This window comes from Dermacentor andersoni, chromosome 3, assembly GCF_023375885.2.
Source record: "Dermacentor andersoni chromosome 3, qqDerAnde1_hic_scaffold, whole genome shotgun sequence".
Lineage (NCBI taxonomy): Eukaryota > Metazoa > Arthropoda > Arachnida > Ixodida > Ixodidae > Dermacentor > Dermacentor andersoni.
The window spans coordinates 143,535,615-143,547,868 of NC_092816.1; positions in this window are offsets into that span (position 1 = coordinate 143,535,615).

Genomic DNA, 12,254 nt, shown 5'->3' on the forward strand with positions numbered 1-12,254 from the left:
GTTACTTGCTTAACAAAGCGTCATTTTAAGAATTCAAGCACAAAATAACTTAAACGGCAATCCAGTTCTCGGCAAAGTTATGGAATCAATATCTAGAAACTGGTGTCATCCTGAGAATTCATCTGAGCCTTGTGAACTACAAAGCTAGAATGTGTAAATTGAAATATGGGTCACAAGATAATTCGTTCAAAGTTTAATTAGATAACTTTTGTGCAAGTAGTGTCCACCGTTTTGAGTTGACCAGCTCATGAACGAGAATTGTACTATCTGCGACAGGCAACCTTTAAGAATTTTTGAATGTGTTCGCTAAAACATGCTGTATGACGAACTTGCCACTTTGCAAATAAAACTACCACAAGAAACGCAAACTGCTCATTTACAAAGAACTGGCCCAAGCGGTAAAATGCCATCGCAAGGTATTAAACGGATCGCCTTTCGCAGACAAGGTGCATTGTGAAGTATCGCCCTTTACGTGTAGGGTGCAAAATTGTTTGGGTATAGGACACATTCAGGCAGACGCAGCCAGTCACCAAACTCCACCTATATATGGAATGCCGCTCTTCCCGCAACACCCATTGCTCACGTGGCTTTCAAAAAGTCACAGACCTGCGCGGCAGACGCAGCACAGTCACAGCGTAAGCTGGCGAAGCGGCAACAGAGGAGCTCCATTTTCGTCAGCACCCACTGCAGGCCTTAGCGGTGAAGTGTCTGTCTTCACGTCGTTTTTACGAGAACGATCTAAACTGTCCGCCGGGCGTAGACGACGAGCTACGGCTTGCCCGGCTCTCTGCACAGCGGTATGCTGAGCCCGATGCGGCCTCGTTTCAGCCGCGCGCGTAGCTCCATGAATCGCTTCTCCAGGTTCGTCCCTTGCAAAGGAGACGCCATGCCGTATACCGAAGAGTAAGCACAGGTGTCCAGAATACGTGGCGCACATGTCACATCCCTTGACCCGTGGCAGGGTACGTTGCTGTTGCTGGTGATGATAATGATGACATATCCTTCGAAACGGGTTTTATTGATTTATTATTTTCTTTATATATACAGCGATCTGAAGTCAAATCATAGCAGGGTGGGTATACATAGAAATATGCAAGAATGTAAACACATATAAAATTCATCACATATGCAGACATTTTCAGACATTGGTGAAGTATACATAACATACAAGAAAAAAAGCATACAAGCAAATAACGTACACGAATTCATAACATTTGCAAGCATTTTTCAAACATTGATAAGGAATTCTGGGTAACAATATCAGAATTAAGATTATTCCACTCTGTTATTGTCCTAGGAAAAGAAAGAATATTTCAAACAGTTATTCCGTGCGTTCATGGGGTTTATTGATAAAGCATGCCTTCGTCACGTGCTATGATCTGATGAGTAAGTAAAGAACTTGGAAGTGTTAACCTTATCATGGCCATTTACAAGTTGAAACAGGAACTTTAATCTACAGATACGGTTGCGCAAATTCACCGGGGGTAATCCACTGCGTCTTACGAGCTCACCAACAGACGCACGGCCGTATGAATTAAAAACAAACCTAACTCCCTTATGGTGTACACGTTCTAGTTTTTTAATATTGGTTAAAGTGAATGGGTCCCAAATAATTACGGCATATTCCAATAATGGACGAATGTAGGAATTGTACGCCAGTAAACGAATGCTAGACGTAGATGATTTCAGTGAGCGCCTCAAGAAAAACTGTTTACGCAATGAATTTGCAACAACAGTATCTAAGTGCGTCGTCCAGGAAAGCTCATTGGTTATCCATAGGCCCAAATATTTGTACTCTCCTACTTCTGATAGGGATACGTTGTCAACATTATATGCAAATTGAAGACGTTCTTTCTTATGTGTGATTCTCATAAAAACAGTTTTTCAAAATTAATAGGCATTTGCCATTGCTCGCACCAAGCAGTGAACTTTGCCAGGTCATTATTTAGACGCACCTGATCATCAACAGAAGATATCTTTTCATACAAAATACACTCATCTCCGTAAAGTTTCACGGAAACTAATAAATAATAGAAATAAAAGTAGTCCCAAAACGGATCCCTGGGGGACTCCAGACGCAACCTCTGTATTGTTGGAAGTAGTATTGTTTAAGGTGACAAATTGGTGTCGGTTAGTAAGATAGGCTCTTATCCATGTAAGTATCTGTTCATTTTCTGTATAGTACCCTAATTTATGGAATAACTTGTTATGTGATATCTTGTCAAATGCTTTACGAAAATCCATGAACACAATATCTGTTTGCTTCCCTTCATTAATTGCCTATGCAAGATCGTGAACAGTCTCAACCAATTGAGTACATGTAGAAAACCTGTGCCTGAAACCATGTTGGACGTCTGTAAGTACCTTGTGCTCTTCTAAGAAACATAATATATGTTTATCAATTATATACTCTAAAATTTTGCATGACGTACATGTAAGAGATACTGGTCGGTAATTGTCTACGTCTGTTTTTTTTCCCGGATTTTTGTAAAGGTTTGATTTCGGCCGTCCTCCAGTCATCCGGTAGGGAACCATCGCGTAAAGATATGGTGAATACGACGTACAGGTACTTAACACACCATTCCGCATAACGCTTTAAAAACGCGTTTGGTATTTTATTTGGTCCTGGTGAGTTTTTATCGTCGACGTTCAATAGCAAATTAGAAACGCCGCTCTCAGAAATGACAACGTCAGATATAAGAGGAAGCGATATAGAAAAGTTGGGAAGGCAACCATTATCTTTGGTAGAAACCGACTGGAAGAATTTGTTAAAAGCAGAACAAACGACAGTCTCATCACTTACACATTTGCCGTCTATCATAAACCCACTGGTGGAAGAAGATTTAGGTGTGATTTGGCGCCAGAATCTCTCGGGAGACGTTTTAAAAAACGAAGGCAGGATCGTTCCGTAATATTTTTCTTTGTCGCAAAGTATTTTCTGTCTTAGCTGTGCTGAAGTGCCTTCTACAATAGAGTTTAAGGTTACATTTGTTTTTCATTTCACTTTTACCCTATTAAGCCTTCGCTGTAAGCGTAACGTCTTACGAGAACTCCATGGGTTACGTTGCACAGAAGATATTGCAATTTTGGGAACGAAACGTTGGATACATTCAGAGACAATTGCCCTAAAGGAAAGCCATAAGTTATTTATATTGCAAGTGCTGTTTCTGAAGGCATCGAAGTAGAATGCAAGCATATCCAGAATGGACTCATATTCAGCACCAGAAAAATTGGGAAACAAATGAACACCGTTTTTGCGGTCAGGGTAGACATTTGACAAGTTAAACAAGACAGCTTTGTGATCAGAAATTTCGTTTGTGACTTCACAGGTTATCGCATTTCGGATGGCGCCACTTACAAAAAAATAAGTCTAGAATTCAACCTACGGCTCCCTGTACTCTCATGAAATTATTTACCATTTGCAGTAAGACAAACGTGAATACAATATCAAAGCTTGTGTTATCAATACTGTGAGCAGAATGCAATGAAAAGGTGTGCCAATCAATGCTTGGTAAATTAAATTCCCCTGCGAGTAGTATTCTGTCATCTGATTTTACATGGCAGTCCATATATTCCCTTAAGTTTTCAAATACCGAAACAGAAGAGCTTAGAGGCCTATAAAAACACGAACGATGAAGCGGACCTTGTTGATGTATGCTTTGCAAAAGACAGCTTCAATATCTTGTGCATCGGGCATACTAAAACGTTGTATTGATGATTTGTACAATATGGCCACTCCGCCACCTCTTCTGTTGCGGTCACCCCGAAAGACCTTATATCCCTTAGGAACAAACTCACTGTCAAATATTTCACTGCTCAACCACGTCTCTGTAAGCATGGCAACGACTGCTTTATGCGAGAACAGCATGCCCTCGAATTCTACAGCTTTATTGACGACGCCACGACAGTTTATGTTTAGGATTTTGAATGCAGGGCTCGTCTCTTTGTGGTGTCATTTATGGTTCTTCGGGATTTTATATCATTTGTTTTTTGCGTTATCCCATCCAAACATATCACCGTTAATGCTTAACTTATCAAAAACCAGCTTAACTTTAGCACCATTAATCTTTTCCTATGATGCGCTTTCCCATACTATCTTTCTGACATCACGAATTATTTTCGAGTAGTCTTCGCAGACTGAATATTCTGAATCTTTCAATTTCTCGCATGCCTTCATTATTAAAGTCTTTTCTCTGTAGTCATGTAGATTTACGATGACAGAGCGATTCCTGTTTGATTTCCTGCCTACTCGGTGGCATCTTTGCATGCTCTTTATCGTAACTCCAAGTTTTTCGCTAAGAATGTCCTTTGTTATTTTGTCCGTAAGTTCCGTCTCTGTTTCCCTTTTCTCGTCTTTTATGCCGTAAATAAGTAAGGTATTCCTACGGCTTCTATTTTCTAAGTCGTCGGTTTTAGTTAAGAGGTGTGATACAGGGGCTTCCAGTTTATTAATAGTTGACCTCTCATGCTCTACTTCTGCTTTTACGGTATAGATAGTTGCCACCTTGTCTTCCACATTTTTGATTCTCTTGGTCAAACCATCTATTTTTTTCCTCAATAGAACCCGGTTTTGCAAGAATGTCACTGAAAGACGATTTCAGGGAACTTTGACCCAATAGAATCTGCTGGAGCATTTCTCTTTCAGTCATATCGGGGCCTGGGTTTGATTCAATATCACCGCATTTTAAAAGATCTGGGTTGGTGGCAATAGTCACCTAGCCTGCTACATCCAAGGTCAGCTACACGCAGCATGCAACTGCTACATGTCGGCACACCATGTGAAATAAAATGGAACTGCAATGCAAAGATTGTACGTACCAACGCTACGCGGCAAGCATGTCAAATGACACAATACGATGGTAATGAGGATGATGATGATTTACTGACATTCACTTCGAAACGGGACGGTGACAAAGAGTCACCTAGCCTGCTTCAATTAATCAGGTATATCAACCATGTTTTTCATTACATCAATATTTATACATCTTAATTATCTTCTTTTCCTTCCCCTCAAGACTTCTCTCTAAGGAAGGAAGGAAAAAGTAGAGAAGGAAAGGCAGGGAGGTTAACCAGTTTAGCGTAACCGGCTTGCTACCCTACATGCAGCTGCTACATAGCGTTCCACCCGGTGTAATAATATGCAACTGCAATACAAAGGGCGCACACATAGACGCTACGCGGTGCGCATCTCACATTGCAAGGCACGTGATACAGGATTATGCTAATGATGATAATAATTTATCGGTATCCCCTTTGATACGCGATGGTGACAGTCAACTAGCCAGCTTAGTTTATTCAGGTATACAACGTAAATTTTTTTCTGGCGTCCTTGTATACATCTCCTTAAGCTCCTTTTTCTTCCTCAAACCACCTCTAACTGCCCTATACCACTAGCTTTGCATCTGCTACATGTCATCTGTGCATATGCTACATGTAATAATATGCAACTGCAATACAAATTGTGCACGTATTGACGCTACGCAGCGTGCATGTCATATCATGTGCCTCCTCGCGCGCTAGGCCGCATTAAAATGGCATTTATCTGCTGCATGTTAGCAAGCCCTGGCGTGGCTCAGTGGCAGAGTCGCTGACTCTCACGAAGCTGGCCCAGGTTTTGTCGCGGCGGGAAGTGCGCGTCTTACAGCGTGAGCTGTTATGAGCTCATTCCAATAGCCGTTTCGGTTGGAGATGGTCGCCGGCGCCCTCACCACCAGTGGCCGGTGTCCGTAGCAGCTATATCCAAGAATTAGAAAAAAAAACGGAATTCTCGCACCTGCTTCCGGCAGGGGAAGACCCGCGTGTGAATTCCGCGAGGAATCTACTGGAGTGCAAGCAACTATAATCGAAGGCTTCACATGAAGTCCACGACAGTGCACCGGACGAAGGTCACAGGGAGGAGGCCCTAGAATTGAGAATCGCTGCATACTTCAGCTTCTCACGCACTCAGTTATTTTTCTCTGTTATCTGTTTCTGTGTTGCGCATGCACCCGCTTATTCCTGGGGTATGCATTTTTGATATTTGCTCTTGTCAATATTGAAAATATTTAGCAATCTTTTTTCCCTATTATTTTAAACAGTATCTGCAGAACACGGACCACAAGCAGAAAGAAGACGCACACTAGCCCTACAACTAAATCTAGCTTATAATTTCAAGGAAATTGTCCCGATATTACAGCTGCAATCATTTGTGCTTTCGTCTTAAGAATAAGCGGACGATTTTAAATTGTTAAAAACAATGCATACCCGCCGCGGTGGCTTAGTGGATACCGTGTTGCGCTGCTCAGCATGAGGCCGCAGGAACAAATTCCGGCCACGGCAACCGCATTTGCATCGAAGCGATATGCAAAAACGCCCGTGTCTCGTGCATTGAGGGCATGTTAAAGATCCTCGGGTGGTAAACATTTATCCGGAGTCTCCCACTACGGCGTGCCTCATAATCAAATGGTGGTTTTGGCACGTAAAACCCCAGAATTCACTTCAACAACAATGTGCCACAAGAACATTCTGTACTAGCTTGCAATGCCGTCGGTGATACGGTAGCTCCAAATCAGCCCTTCTCGGGGAAGAAGATAACTGGTGGGAATCAGTAAAGGTGTTTGATAAACATATCTGCCCTACGAGCAAGGCCAGGCACGCTACTTTTCCATGACATGTCACCAATGCTACAATGGCCCAGGCGGCGCGGTATTTCAACATGAGTGTTACAGAACCGCATGTTGAAGTTTTAAATTTTATCGCTTCACAAATAATAGGAACATATATGTACATTGCGTGCTATAGAAGCGAAATTTATTTCGTCTACTCTGTGCAAGCGCAGTGCTGCAGTCCTTACACTTTACTGCTGTTTACTGTTTCGTGCACGCGACTGATCCAAACCTGGCAAGCCAACTCTCCGCGACACAATTCCCTTCGGTTGTTCACTCCAAAGATCAGACCAACACGCGACCTCTAAGACTCAACGTATTTGCCGATAATGTTTAGTTTCCGGTAATTGCTGAACGGAGCATAGTTGTTCGACTGCTCTGCCGTGGTCGTGGCTGCAGACTAGGAGCATTGAGACACACTGCGCGCTGTGACGTGGCGACCACGTGCTGGACTTACTCGCTTGGCGTGCGTTCATGTTGCGCCAGGCTTCTTCCTAGTTCATGCATTCCTCCATGCCTCCTACGTATCACTGGTGGTGTCGCATTCCTCGTTTTGCTGGCGCTCGCTGCTGCAAAATCGCATGAGCAAGAAATACGTTATGCAAATCCAACACACTTTAGCAACCAATCTTATGCCCTTGAACGGTAGCTGGCTGTTTAGCCTCATTATAGGTCTGAAAAATGCTACCAAAGGGCATGACATCTCATTAGCTCCTGTGACGTGAGCTTGTGGGTCATGGCAACGCCAATTGAAGGCAGGAAGACGACGCCAACGAACATGCCATGTCGAATACGGAGGCAACGATGACGCGACGACTGACATTTTGCACTCCGACGAGTGCAGTGAAACTTTACCTCGTGTTATCCAACAGCGTGTGTCGATCCTGAAGGATATTCAACGTAAAACGGGCTGACTCTGAAAAGAATACATTGCCACATAGCTTCTCAAAGCGGTACCTGCCATGGGGGAACGAAGGGGGCAAGACAACTGGGATGCCTTTTTGTGTTGTGAGTAAACTATTGCTGTGTGACTTGACACACTCGCAAGTAGTCTGAAAGCAATAGCCGCCACTTAGAAACGGATGTAGTGAGAGTATTAGTTTGACGTTGAATGTACGTGACTGTGGCTACGCGAAACGCATAGAAAAATTCGAGGACACCTCAGCACTTCTTATGAGTTGTAAATGCGACAACATTAACGTGAAAGTGTAGGCCGCTGAGTTGTTGTTCCAGTTATGAACTCCTCGAGGGCAAACGAGCAGGTTGATACGATCGGCCATCTCCTCCTAGACAGAGTAAGGCCGGTGCACTTCTATCCGTGACGCCATGCTAGATTGCTCAACTGCTACAGAACCTAATGGGGCCGCTCCCTAGTAAGCCGCTGTGATTTTGGCGTCGCGACACGGCTGTCTTTCTTTAACACTGTCGAAGGAACATTTCGGTCTGGTCCGTTACGATCTTGGACGCCGGACGTAGTGTGCCCCCCCCCCCACCCCCCCGTATGTGAGCTCTTCAGGGACCCGCTTTTTCATCTTAATTTGTGAGTTTCCTCGCTTGACCTCAGCAATCAGTAGCCAAAATAGAGTCTACGGCTTCCCGCCTCACGAGGCGGGACGACTTTCGGGCCTCCAAGCCGTATCAGCGGCTCCCACGGCAACCGAGGGAGCTGGCAAAAAAAGAGACGCCGTTCCTCGCAGCGCGTGCCCGACGCAAGTGGAGATGTGAATGCTATTGCAGAAAAAGCGCCGAATGTGCAGCCGGTTGGCAGTGACCACTTCAACCCAAGTGCGACAACGGATGCTGACCTCAAGATGAACTCTCCCAAGAGTGCACGTAGTGAGGATCATGAGCCGTCTAGCGATGCCACAATAGTTGAAACCGTCGACATGGAAGCGGAAGTAGATCGTTAACCACGGTGACGTACAAGAAATCACGCGAAGCGTGAATACCAGTGATTTTCAAGCTCACCGACCAGGAAGCATCGTTTGGTAAAGTGAATCCAAACAAGTTGGCGAGTGGGATTATTACCACGGCAAGAGAGAAGGTACAATCATTCTGTGTAACGAGGGAAGGCAACTTTTCCGTGAATGTGTCTTCTTTCGCTGCCTTTGCGCGACTACTTCAGTTATGACTACTCATGTTGCAGGCCTTGCAGTGGAACCATACTTACCACCATCGCACGCGAAAAATCTACGGAAAAGAATATATGTTCCAATTCAATGCGCTGAAGAGCAACTACTTGAGTACTTACAAGATAGCGTTGTCATTTCCGTAAGAGGCGGAGAATGTGGCTCCGGCGAGAACGTGGAGCAGTCGAACACATGCACTTGGGAGCGTCATCCTACAATTCTTGCCTGACAAACCATTGCCAACACGCGTTCTAATTCGATTCACGTGTCATGCAGTCGAAAAATATTTAGAACCTGCAACTCGGTGCTACAATTTCCAGCGATTTGACCACTTTGCTAAGTCATGCTATGGCCAACAGCGATGCAAGATCTGCGCTGGAGTGCATGATTATAAAGCCTGCACCTGTAGAAATCAACCCAAGTGCGCCAACTGTAACGGAGACTATGCAGCTTCATACGCTTGATGTCCCAAGCATCAAGCGGCGTCAATACTCATGCGCCAAGAAATATTACAAAGTCGGACCCCGAAGCAATGCTCGCCTCCTCCGGACTTAGATTCTGTCAACCCAATGAAAGCAGCTCCTCCGTTACAATCAGCAGAGAGCAATAAAACGTAGGCGATGATGGCTAATTGTTTACAGGAGATAAAATGCAAACCAAGCAAGAAAGACAGCCAAGGAAAGACGTCGTCGAGTGTTGTCGTCCCCCAAAATAAGTCGCAACAGGTATTCATCCCCTTGAGAACACAAGCACCTGCTGATAGCTTACGTGAAGCAGAATCATCTCAGCAGCATATGGTGATGTCTGCTCTTTGTTGCGTTAAAAGCAATTCAGCGGGCGCTTCCCATGGCGAACAAGCTTCCAGATGTGAAGGCTGTTCATTCGTTAGAACTGCTGGTACTACAAAAGTAGTTTACAACATAGCATAACGGCTCGCCATTGGGTAACTGTTTTCGAAACACAACCGTATTTCAATGGAATGCAAATGGCATTCGATCTAAGAGTGCAGACTTAAGTAAGCTTGTTTCCCAATACAGGTTTCCCGTTGTGTGTCTTAACGAAGCCGGTGTAAACAGTGATTTACGTGTCTCAATCTACGTTATATACTCATCTTCATAAACTCCGAACCGTAGCCGAACAATGTTATGCGTCAGACGGGATCTACCTTCCTGTTTTTTTTTCTCCTCGGACTCTGATGTGCCTCAGTACGTTGCCTGTAAAGTTCAGCTTAAAAAGCTGCTAGTGACCATTGTTTCCGTTTATATGCAACCAGCATCACGTGTTAGTGAGTCAACTTTCATGCATTTCTTTCAAAGGATTCAATGGCCACTTTTAATCTGCGGGGACTTCAATGCTCATAACGTTACCTGGGGTAGTAGCCGCACTGATTGTCGAGACGGGTCCTTAAAAAAGGCTATAGAAGCATGTGGTCTTGCTGTTTTAATCATGGATCGATTGCATTTTTAAGAGGCTGCAATTGCGCTAGTTATCTTGCTCTTACTGTAGCCTCCCCGGACCTTACGAGCGGTATTAGATAGTGGACATATTATGAGACACCAGGGTAGTGACCAATACCCAATTCCCATAGCGCATCCCCTTATACATCCCGCAAGATCTCCCAGTGTAACTAAACTGACTAATTGGCAGCTATTTCGAGAATATAATTCTGCAGTACTGAAGGAAGTAAATGACTTGGACACATTCATATCATGGGCACTTTGTAATTACTCCAGGGCTACGCGATACACAACCGTTCCGGAGGGACAAAACAGTGTTGACGCAGACTATGAACGACTCCGAGCCGTTAGACAGAGAGAACAGCGTCGATTTTGTCGTTCCGGGCGGCTTGATTATCAGGAATGTCCAGCTGCACACCGAAAATCTAACCGGGACATGCAAAAACTGGGGCAGCAACAGTGGCGTGAATTCTGTACGTCACTTACTCCCTTCACTCCCTTACCAAAAATCTGGAGGGTAATAAACGCCTTTGGCCATCCGGTATGACAGGGTAGTCCCTTCAAAAGCCTTGCTACAGCAGAAACACGTTCTGCGCAACACTAGTAAATTTCGCACTGCCTGTATCAATTGAAGATGAATCTATCTTTTCCATAAAGCAACAGATTGAAGACGCTTGCAATTTATCTCATAGCCAGGTGGATTTTCTATTCTCTCTAAAAGAATTGCAGCAAGCAGTTTCGAAGACACGCCAAGGAACAGCGACTGGTACTGACATCTCTTATTGCACCTTGAAAAGCCTTGGCCGAACAGGAACGTACACCCTCCTACACGTCTTCAACAAGATTTCGAAGGAAGCGCAAGTTCCTGTGAGTTCGAGGATCGCTAACGCAGTCCCATTGCTAAAACCTGCCAAAATTCCACTGTCTCTGGACTCCTTCCGTCCTGTTAGTTTAAACAGCTGTGTTTCAAAGGTAATGGCAAAAAAAAAACGATCGACATTAGACTGCAATAGTGGATAGCATCCAGCAGTTGTCTACCAGATCAAATAGCTAGGTTCAGAAAACGTAGATGTACGATGGGCTGCATGTTTGACTTGGTAACGTTTGTTGACCATGATATTAGCTGTGGGAACATTGCCGTTGCTGAGTTTATTGATGCTAAGAAGGCCTTTGACTTGGTCAGTCACTTCATTTTCTGCTTAGACTCTAAAATCTCGGAGCACTTGGACGGGTTCTCAAATGAATCGCTAACTTCTTGAAAGGCAGAAAGATATATATAAATAGAAATGACGGACAAAGCGATTCCTACACCATGAACAAAGGAGTTCCGGAAGGAAGTGTATTAAGTCCACTTCTCTGCAATGCCACAATCGCAGGTTTACCAGCAGTACTTCCAGCAGACATAAACATATCTGTGTATGCTGATGACATTTGCTTGATGGACATCGAACAAGTCTCTAGAAGTTGTCAAGCATCGGCTGCAGGAAGGTTTCAATGCAATAGGTGATCATTTAAGAAAACAGGGCATGCAAATATCTTATGCCAAATCAGCGGCTTCGCCTTTCACGATAAAAAAGGTTAGAAATTTTTGTGTTTCAACAGATGGCCATGAGATTGAGCTGGTTCGTAAACATCGGTTTCAAGGCGTGAATTTAGACCACCGGTCTCAATGGGCCCATCATTTGACCTCCCTGGGAGAGCAAATTAGTTGTGTGACAAGTGTTCTCCGCAGAATCACAGGCACGAAGTGGGGTGGAGAACTGCATCCCTGCTTTACGGCCACTCAGCACTTGTCCGTCAGAGAATTGCTTACTCCACCCCTGTATTGAACAAATTATCTGCGACGTCCCTCCACCGGCTAGTGCTGTTGCAGGCTGGGAGTTTACGAGCGTGTCTAGGAGTCACCCCTTACAATGTTTTTTATATACAGTCTATGGACATTTGTCTATGAAATCTATAGACTGCCTATAGACATTTCTTTATACTAGTCTATAGACAGTCTGTAGACTTATGGCCATACACGT